Source organism: Nothoprocta perdicaria, unplaced genomic scaffold (assembly GCF_003342845.1).
Source record: "Nothoprocta perdicaria isolate Ctin4 unplaced genomic scaffold, notPer1 scaffold_4, whole genome shotgun sequence".
In the NCBI taxonomy this organism is placed as follows: Eukaryota; Metazoa; Chordata; class Aves; order Tinamiformes; family Tinamidae; genus Nothoprocta; species Nothoprocta perdicaria.
Window position 1 is genome coordinate 8,002,587 of NW_020455643.1, and position 10,497 is coordinate 8,013,083.

A 10,497-nucleotide genomic window follows, 5' to 3' on the forward strand; every position below is an offset into this window, starting at 1 on the left:
CTTTGTCCAGCAGTCTGCTACAGCTTAGAGTTGATGTGAGACCAGATCTGCTGCATCCCCTGCCCCTCTCTGTCAGTGTGGCCATGCTGCAGGGAGGAAACCCACTGCTGGCCTGCTTGCAGATCGGGCGATTGCCAGGAATTTCAGTAGTGATGGCCAAAACCCATCTGCTCTTAAGCATGTCAATGCCATCTGGTATGGATTTCCTTCAGAACTGTGCTATTGCTGCAGTATCCAGGTATGCCCCGAGGACAAAGAAAACACAGAAACAGCACATCTTTAGTCTCCTGCTTGTCCTGCAAGGAATTACTCTGGAATGCTAACACCGGGCCTCACTTCGGGCAAACACAGTGTCTAGATGGCACTAAAAGCTGGAGAGTGAGATCCCTGTGCTGGCCGTCGTCACGGATCTACAGTGACCAGCATGGACATACCAAGCCTGTTCGCAACCATCAGTGAGGGTGTGGAAGCTTGTGTCTTTCATACAGATGAGGTATAAAATCTCACCAGAAACCCCAGCTGGGATACGTAGGCTTAAGGAAGGACCGATTCAAATGCCATTTCTTGGCCTTCTCTGTGGAATTGTCTAAGCAACATCCCAACGGAGTGCTCAAAACTGTGGGTCCAGCCTTTCCGATCCAGCCTTTCTCTTTAACTACCCCTGTTCATGTTCAGACCAAACCACTCCATTTATTTCCACTTGCTGCTCTTGCTGTTCAGTTCAGCATTATGAGCAGCTGCCATGAGATACGGGTGTTCTTTGTGGTAGCCAGTGGTTAATGAAGCTCATTTCTGCCCTCATAGCCCCTTTGGGGAAGACTCTGATCTTACATGTGTTGACGTTAATCTCAGTAGTAACATTTAAGCAAATCAAGACAGTGGGATTTGGATCAAGATGCAGACCATTGATAAGCCACGTTATAAAAAATCAAAAGTGAAACAGTACAGAGATCAACTAAAAAGAGGGAGAAAAGGCTTTTTGGAAATTACTGAAGCATCAAAAGCTGTTTCCCCAATGCTCTTGTCCCTTGACTCCTGGCATGTAGTGAGGGCTGCTGTGTTTGATTCCAGCATGAGGCAGAGCAGCAGTGGCTGCACAGGGAGGTAGAACATCCTGGTCACGTTAGGGAAGCCTGAGCTGGCAAATATGAAACTTCAGGAGGACAAAAAGCTGCTGAGATCTGATGCCTTGCTAAAAAGGGGAATGCTGACACAGCTTAGAGCTAATTCAGTATTGAAAATAGCACAGAATTTGAACCTTTTTTTTTTGAAGAAATGATTTTAAATTACATAATTTTGAATTATTTTACTCTGAATGAAACCAAAACATGTTGAAATTTCTCATGATATGGAATTAAGGTGAAACATTTTTGCTCAGTTATTGTTTCTCATGTAGCTGAAGTCCAAATATTTCATATTATTTCAATCTTGGAAGTATTTGAATTGTTCTTGATAGAAAAATTATGCTTTAAAGAGCTTTGCAAAGTGAAAAAAACAGTTGTTTTGAACACATTTCTGTGAGATATTCCAATATTATTTTGTCTTTATTGAAAGTAAATTCACTGTATTCATTTATTTTATATATAATACTAAAATAACACATTTTTACCCAAATTATATATTTTCCAGAATGTTTTAACTGGAGCAAACCCATAAGATTTTGTTGAAAGACTTTTGGAGTGGAAAATTTTCCAAGCATCTCCAGTGATGACTCAACAGCATAACAGCTTCAGAAACCATCAGATCTTGTTGATTTTCTTTTGAACAAAAATGATTCATTCTGGTCTGGGTCTGTGAACAGCTCTGTGTTCTCATGCAGGTCCCATGCTCCTTCTTCTTCTTTTCTTCTCTTTTATTTATATTTGTTACTGTCAGTGCCCTGCTCTGTCTAGCTGTAGTGAGATTGATTGACCCCAGCTCCAGGCTGCAGCGTGTCCCTGTGGTTTTTATAATGAAGCAGGTAATATGACCTATCTTGAGGAAATATTAGTCTGATTTTGTAAATTGTCATTTTACCTGCACAGCAGGGTTAGTAAAGCTTAGGAATCCGAGTAGCTTGGGCTTGATTCTCCAGCAGCCGGAATTAGGCGCCAAGCGGGGACACCCCGACGAGTGGGCAGCCTTTTCCACTGCTCTATGTGAGCGAGCAGGTAAAGCAGCTGAAAATAAACAGCCTTTCTTGAGATGCTCAGGGTAAGGGATGCAGATCTGTGTCTGCCGTGGGAAATGAAAATATATTGAGATCATCCCCTTATCACTGAGAGGTTAGTCTGTAAAATTGTACTAGCAAGATGGGGCTTCACTTGGCAAGGCCTCCCCGCCAGCCTTGCATCCTGCTCAGCTCCCAGCTCCCTATCCATCAGGGAGCAGGTGGCCCTTGCTGCCTCCTCACATTTTTGCTCTTGAGAACATTTTCCTCCGATGTCTTTGAACCTGCACATGCATTTCCTCTCTGCAGTTATCATTCCTTCATGCTCTTACTGATGAGAGGAAGTGGAAAATTTAATCAAAAATTCTTTTTTTTTGGAAAATACCCCAATTAAATTTCTTTCTGTAATCTATCTCTTTGCCTTCTTAAATGAGAATGACAAAGATGAAGGCAGTACTGAGCAATTTATTTTGAGATATTACACAAATGGGAAGATCACTCGGTCAGTGTGACCATCATTTTATTATAGTGCTCCAGGTGACTTGCATGCCAGCTATGCTTTGGTGGGTTTTCTAGCCAGCGAAGTCTCAAGGGTGGAATCTCTCTCCCTTGCTTTCCCTGGATATGCGTCTGATATGCAAAAGTTCTTCAGGGAAAAGGAGAATAACTGGTCTGTTCATCAGTTTGGTCACATCAGATTTGTCTGCTTGAATCTTTCTCCATCAGGATTGCCAGTGATATCTGGGAAGCTGCTATAGGCTCCACTGCCTCAGATGGAACTGGATTTCTGTCTGTGTGTTCTCTATCTGGTGCATTTTGGCGAGAGATGTTCTCAGTTGAAGGGGGAAAAGTTTTAAGCCAGCCCACTGTTTTTCCTAGGTACGGTGTGAAAGGGTTGGCTTCTAAAGAGGAAGCTTCTTGAGGCCTCTGGCTGGATTTTCCAGGTCTCAGATCTGGTGGCTGCGCCCCTTCTGCAGTGACAGGAGCCTAGAATAACAGGCAATAAGCATCACCTCTACTGAACTTATTGCCCTTACTACTTTCCTGAAGCCCCATATCTATCAAACTGGGCTTTCAGGAGCTCAGCTGTTGTTTCGTAAAGGCATCTTACTATGCCAATATTGAGATTAGATGAAGAAATACCTCTGGATTGTAGATTTCACAGGATATTTCCCCAAACTCTTTCTGTGCCTTACCACAGAGCCTGTGCAGAAGCCCATTTCCTGCAAAAGAGAGTGTAACCATTTTATTCCATATTGTAATGCTGATATTTAGCTCTTATCTTGTAAAATGGGAGGTTAGAACAGCCTGAGTAGTTTTAGTTTCTACATGTGATTATAGTGGTAAGCAGCTTGGGCAAACTTTTATTTTGGGATCGGCAAGCTTACAAGGGGGGACAACCTTTTGGAAAGACCTTATATTTGCAAAGGAGGGTGAGGGAACACGGTAGTAAGAACCAGCCGGCTGCTGAGGGCCCAGCTGTGCCAGGTAACACTGTGGGCAGGCAGGGCCTGTAAGAGAACATAACACGTGTTCTCAGGGGAAAACGCTTTCACACCGTTCCAGTTACACAACTAGTGTGGTGCGAAAGTGTTTGTTGCTCCTAACAGCTGTGTGTTTACCAGGCTCTGGAGGTAACACAGCTCTGATCCCAGGGAAGAGGGGGCTGAAGGAGAAGGAATCTCTGAGCAGTGTGTTCCGTTAATCTTTCAGCTCCTCTCACAGTTTTTTCCCCCTTAATTCCTAAATGTTTTCTATAGCTGCCTGGATCACAGTGTGACTGTCCTCTTCATGCCATGTTTACAATTCTTGCTGCATCTGTTTACTCAAAGGAAATCCATAAGAAGGATTCACTTTTATAAAGCTGTAGCTATCACCATTTTCTGGATGGAGTTTTTGGAGTTTTCTTTGTTTGTGGACTTCTGGACAAGAATTCTAGAGCTTTATCTAAAATGTTCATTTGTTCCAAGGCAGTCTGTACATTTGCAGTCCATATAGAGCAAGAGTCTCTCTCTAGATTCTTGTTTGCAAAGAACCAAAGGGGCTAGGCTAAGTAGTCACTGAGGAATCAGTAATCGGTCACTGAGGAATCAGTCACTGAGGTTCTTCACTTACCTCCATTGAAGCTTGTCACTAGTGAGAAACAGTGTCACTCGTGAGAAGTGTTCAGAACCATAAGAGCTTGTTGACAGTCTAGGGAAGAGTCCACATCTATTTCTTATTTATGTCTTTGTGTCTCTAGTTGTTATGCATACCCTAAACTTCTGACTTAATTATGTTAAAGCAATATTTAATGCAGATACGATCACCATCAACATAGTCACTGAACTGTCACATAAATACATTAATGCCTCCCAGCCCGGCTCCCTCACACTCCAGACCCTGAAATAACATTATATGGTTTGAGTGATTTTCAATCTTTCTGAAATTGCAGACCTTTAGAAATGTTGTATTGGAGGCAGAGACACTGCATTGAAAAATTGAGCTTGCTGACAGGCTACTTGCTCTTCTTGCTTGTCTTTCACAAACCTTTAAAATACATTTTGGACCAGATGGCAAAAACCTAGACAAGGGCGCTGCTGCGTTTCCCAGCAGAGAGATGAGATGAGATGAGAACAAAGTTATTCTCGGCCCTGCTCGGCATTGCAGGACCGCACAGGTCTTATGATCAATGACCTGAGGAAATCAGGGCAGCTGAAAGTGAACGAAGACATGATGGTGCTATTATTACAATTAAAAATTACAGTAATGGCAAACAGGGTTTTATTTCAGTTCTGTTTTAAAGTGTGTTCAGTAAAGACTTAGCTGTTGTAAAATGCACTCGTAAGGACTCAGATGAGCAATTTTCCTTGGCTGATTAGTGTAGATAATTGCTTTACATTGACCATAAGCCTAAAACAATATAAACATGTAGGAACAATTAATTTTGCAGACTTTCAGTGACTAACTGATGTTAATGAATCACTGTTGTTTTTTTCTTACAGTCATGAAATTCTGCACAACAAAAAATTGTCTTAAAACTCAAGTGGAAATGAAGCACATTTCTGAATAGATCCCATAGAAATAAATAGAAGGCCAGATCTTCCCCAAGTGTACTTCAACATAATTCTTAGTTCTACTTGTGCAGTGCTTGTTGTCAGGTTAGTGTCTCCAGAACCACTTTTCTGGCAGCTAAGAACTGCTCGAGGGTCACAAATTGTTGTCCCTGGCCAAGCTGCTGCCCTGGGAGCTGGGTGGATATGTGGAACTGAGGCAGCTTAAACTGCTGCTGGAGATCAGCCCAGTGTGTCTGGAGCCAGGCACCTGAATTCCAACTTTTCCTTCTTTCCTGTGTCCATAGCGAGGAAGGAGAAGGACATGAAAGGCCCTAAATCGACTGTAGTAATGTAAGGTCACCCTCACCCACAGAGAAACTAAGACCTCATGGCAGAAAAAATAGTCATCGTGCCTCTATGTTTAGAATTCAGTTTATGCTCTCTGAGTGTATCTTAAGTATTGGTGCCTGGAGGATCAAGGCCTCTAGGACATACATTTCTGGGGTTCGTTGAAGCTCCCAGAGGCGGGAAAGGGGAACTGGCCGAGCTTTCTTTGGGCCCTTTCCCTGCTGAAAGTGCTGTAAGTAGAAATAAACCTTTTTTTCATTTTTGTTTTCAAAAGATTGACGTAAGAAGGTAGTCAGGGCAAATTAATCAGACACCTTTTGTTTTTTTTCGTATGCAAAACTTCTTTCCAGACAGTCTGTATTTTAAAAGTTATTTTCGCTTGTTGAGGATCATTTTGGACACCTGTAGCAGCAGGCTTAAGGCGCTTTCTATCTTTGCCACATATGTTGTTGGATTTTCTTTCTTCTCTCCTTTCAGTACTATTTCTGTAAAACTGTCAGAATAAAAGTAGAATTAAACTAAAGTAAAGGTCACCTGTTATATAAAAGTGAGTTTCTTTTATTCCATTTTTGACAAGCTGTCTTTAAAATAAACTCTTACAGAATTGCTATAAAAAGTAGACTGTGGATTCTAAACAGTGCTCTAGCAGAGCTATTTATCCATGTCTGTTGATTAGCTCTGCTCAAAAACTCTTTTCATTTCCTTAAATACATCTTACCGTTCTGTAGACTGATAAGAAAGTACAGATGAAAACTGTGAACCTTAAAAAATAGATTCTGATTTGGTTCTAACTAAGCTCTACTGCCTACAAAAATCTCTGCATATGTAGAGATTTTGCTGTCTTAAAGTAATACCTGAGTAACTCTCATCCCTGAGATGAAACAGGAAAATAAAGTCCTCACAGTTTCATGAGCAGGTCTGGGTGCACAGCTTCCTTCCACAGCTTCTTGCTGAGAATGTGGCAGTTGGTCTCCACTACATCCAAGATGAGTTAGAAGACAGAACCAGTGATCTCCTGAACACAAGAAAGGAAGGGATCAGATGCCTCTTTTGTTCAGAATGAAAGGAAATGGTAGAGAAACAGAGTGCGCAGGTGGGATATGCAAATATGCAGAAGTTAAACATTCTGCATGATAAATTTTGATAAATTATGATAAATTTTCAACTGTGGCAAATCAGGTCTGCCGCATCGGGTCCTGTTAGAATAGGCCTGATTATGCATCTGGCTACATTTAATTTAAGAACAGCCTCTTGGAAATTGTTTTAGCCTTTTGATTCTGGTACCAACCAAGAGTCGAGAATAAAGATCAGGATGGTCCGTCTCACTTAAAACTTAAGTCTGGTCCTTAAGTTCTGAAACCTTAACTGAATTCTCTGCACTGTGGGGACAAAAAGCAGTTAGGGCTTAACATCTGGGCAGCTGTGTTCCCATGGGAGGGGGACAGGGAAATACTGTGTGTGAAATGGGGTATAACAGGCAAGCTCTGTTGCAGGGTGCTTACCGGGGATACATCTTTTGAGGCTCATGTTTTATTTACTGTGTTGAGAGCTGGAAAGGGAGCAGCTGTCATCTCCAGCATTTATAGAGCCTAAAGGACTTGCTCGTGGTTGTTAGCTGCTTGTTTCGCCTGGGATGATGCCGCTGCTAAAGAGGGAGCAAAGACAGAGTGCAGTGGGAGGAGTGTCCTTCACTCTCAGTTCATTTCCCTGGTTTATGGAAAAAAAACCCAAAATCTTGGAGCAATCTGGGTGCAGGATCCATACTATTTTTTGAATGTTTGAAACTCCTGTTCTTGAATTGTAAGGTGACACAAATCTCTGTATTATTGTGATCTAACAATACAGGATTTTTTCTAAAGAGAGACTGGAATGGTGATTTTATATGTGAACTCTAAAGTATATACATAGTATTTAAATGCATCAGATGTGTCAGTAAACCCTTTAAATACTAAACGGGGAGGAAGAAGTATAATGAATGAGTGAACTGTTTTATAAACTTTTTCTCTAGGCTGTAGTATTACACATGTATTTGGCGTTTCTTATGCCTTTTATCGTGCTTTATTATCTTTCTTCTTCTAAGTGCTCTGTGAAGTAAAGCCTGGCACTCAGTCCTGAGCTTTGGTTACACGTAGTATTTTCAAGACCAACACTGTTTTGCCGAAGAGTGAAGGTGCAGCAGCAGGAGGCATCTCAGTGGCCTCACACTTGGCTATCTGCATCCTTCGGTGGAAGGAAATAGTGGGAATTTTCTGCTTACATGCAGCCTTGCTAAATATCACGGTGTTCTGTCTCCTTAAAATGGCAGCTAATACAGATTAGATCAGTAAACAGAAAGCAGGAGTGATCAAAGAGTTTTTGCCATTTTCTGCAAATTTAAGTGCTTTTTGAGTAGTGCAGCATGTGGTCCAGCCTTGTAATTCTAATTATTTCCTCTATGAGAAAAGGCATTAGCAAGACTACCCTAAGTGAACAATTAATAGCCAGGGAAAGTGCTTATCTTTAAGGAATCCCAAAGTTAGGATTGCTTACTTGAGCTTTCAAGTTGGTCGTTTGGGAATTCCGGAGGCAAAAGCACACACATCTCACATTAAAGAAATATTGTTATGATCAAAAGTGTTTGATGTTGGATGGGTTTACTCAGCTGAATCATGAAGCGCGAATGTAAAGCTCAGTAATCTTGGAAACACTAAATGCTACCAGGCTCCGTATTTTCTGGTGCCTGTAGCGCTTTTACAATGCCAGCAATACACAGATGAGGTTGTTACAAAATCAACACATTTTTTTCGTCTACCTGCTTCTGTATGCATCACCCTCCACTGCAGAAAGGCTAATTTGGGGAGTTATTCAGAGCTCAGCACATCTCTGAAGGTTTCATTGTCCTTATTTTAATTTTTACAAAAGGCCTGTTACACCGGGGCCTTTTGATATCAGCTTAGCATTGAATAAAAACATACCTGTTTTCTTGGCTGACAAAAAGATCCCCTCCTCAGTGCTGCTGGTGCTGGTAGTGCCAGTGCGGGGCGAGCCTCGTAGCCAGAAGGGAGCTGGCACTAATGGAGTATCGCCTTTGTGGTGGGCCAGCCTGCTGCAAGGGAGAGAAATGAATAAATACTTCTGTGCAATCTGTAATTGTGTTTAAATGGTTGTCAGGGAAGATAATGCTGAGTATCTCCCATGAAAGAAAAGCTCTGTCCTACTTGCATAGGAGTTAATGGCAAATAGCTCGTTAGTTTCAATTAGAGGAAAATTAAGCCACAAGTTGCTTAGGGGCATTTGAAGTTTTGAAAATGTTTTTATATGAAGAGTTGGTTAAAAATATGGGAGGAGAGTCTACTGACTGATGAAAAAATATTGATTTCTTGATGTATTTTTGAAGAACAGAAGGTTGCAGAAGACTTTATTACCAGCTGTGAATATCCCTGACAAAACTGACTGCTTATTCTGGTACAAAAATGCAACGAAGAGCAGGGACAGTCTAGTGTGTTATTACAGTGTCTTGAAACACCTTATTTACAGGATAAGCATGTTAGTGTGTACACAAAAATAATAAGAGGAGTCAGTTAAAATAGACAGAAAATGAAAATAAACAAAAAGCCAAGTATGCTTTAAAGGAAACAACTAAAGCCTATCACAGGCAGGGAGCAGCGGTCCCTGTAGCGCTGAGCTGCACTTGCCCCGGGTCAAGGGAGAAGTGGGGACAGCAGCGAGGTGCTCGGAGCATCTCTGCACCCCTGGGTCCACCGCAGGCAGCCATTGGGCTGCTCAGCTGTTTTTGCAGGAGAAAAGTGCCCCTGAAGGACCTTGGTTTAGCTGGAGCTCACAGGGCAGGCTGAGCTCTGGCCCAGGCTTCCCCCTGCGACTGCACTGGCTGCTGACGCCCAATGCCCCCAGCACCAAGACTGGTGCCCCGGGTTCTGGGCCAGCTTGGGGGCACCCCATGTGCTATTATTATTCCTAGGGTAACTGATGTGGTTGTTTTGTGGGCACATTCTGTGACATGAGCAAAGCAAAATGCAGGACCCAGTGCAAAGCACAGCAAAGCGTCTGCATGTGTTTAGTGGAGGGATCCCTGCTTTCTGGACATCAGGTTTCTGGAAGCAGAAATTATGTCCTTGTGAAAGGAGCAGGAAGTAGTGACATTCCCTGCTCCCAAGCTGGCCTTGTCTACACCTTTTAGTGTTCACATCTTGTGCACAATGCACAGTGACTTGGAGCCTTTGCACTCCAACTGTTCAAGGCAGTGGGGGGAAGGTGTAAAATTAAATTAAATCAGAGTAGTTGTGTTTCATACTGCATTTGTACCGATGCCTGGAGCTGTTCCAGGGGAAGGCAGCACAGAATCGTGCCTGGGCTTTGCTCTCTAATTGCCCGCAGTGGTGATGAAACTGTTTCTAGTCATCTGCGTGTAAAGTTGACATGGCCCCTGGGGTCCTGTGAAATGTAAATTTACATTTTCCGTTTCAAATATTCCTTAGTTCAAACCCCTGTTGTTAGGGAGCTGTGATGGACACAGGGCCCTTTGCAGGAGAGGCCAGGGTAGCACAAACAGGTAACTCACGTGTGGATGTTCTCGGGCCCTGAAAACGCGCTAGGGATCGAGCTCGTAGCCCTGCCTTCGCTCAGCCTTGATCTGCCAGAAGGCTGGATCCATGGCCTGCCCTACAGGCAGTGGGGTGAGAGCAGGGGCAGCCCGTGAGCAAAGCACCCGCAAGCCCTGCAGGGAGCAGGGGAACGAGCAAGACCTGGGAGAGCTGCGCGGCAGAGCGAGCCGCACACGGTGCCAGGGCCAGGGCCCTGCCTGCCAGGGGAGTCTCTGTTACTCCCTTTCTGCTGCACGCTGACCTCACCTTTAAACCTGCACCTGCAATTGCAAACACAAAGTCAGTGATCACAGGGTTTTACAGAGGTGTTGCAGCTCCCTTGGAGATCACATCTTCTCCCTGGCTCTGCGTCTGCGGCTCAGTC

General features: G+C 43.2%; 1 pseudogene; it reads right to left on the reverse strand.

The window, feature by feature from the left end:
• Nucleotides 1–2,592: 2,592 nt before the first annotated feature.
• LOC112952388 lies at nt 2,593–10,183 on the reverse strand (annotated as a pseudogene).
• Between the last annotated feature and the right edge of the window lie 314 nt (nt 10,184–10,497).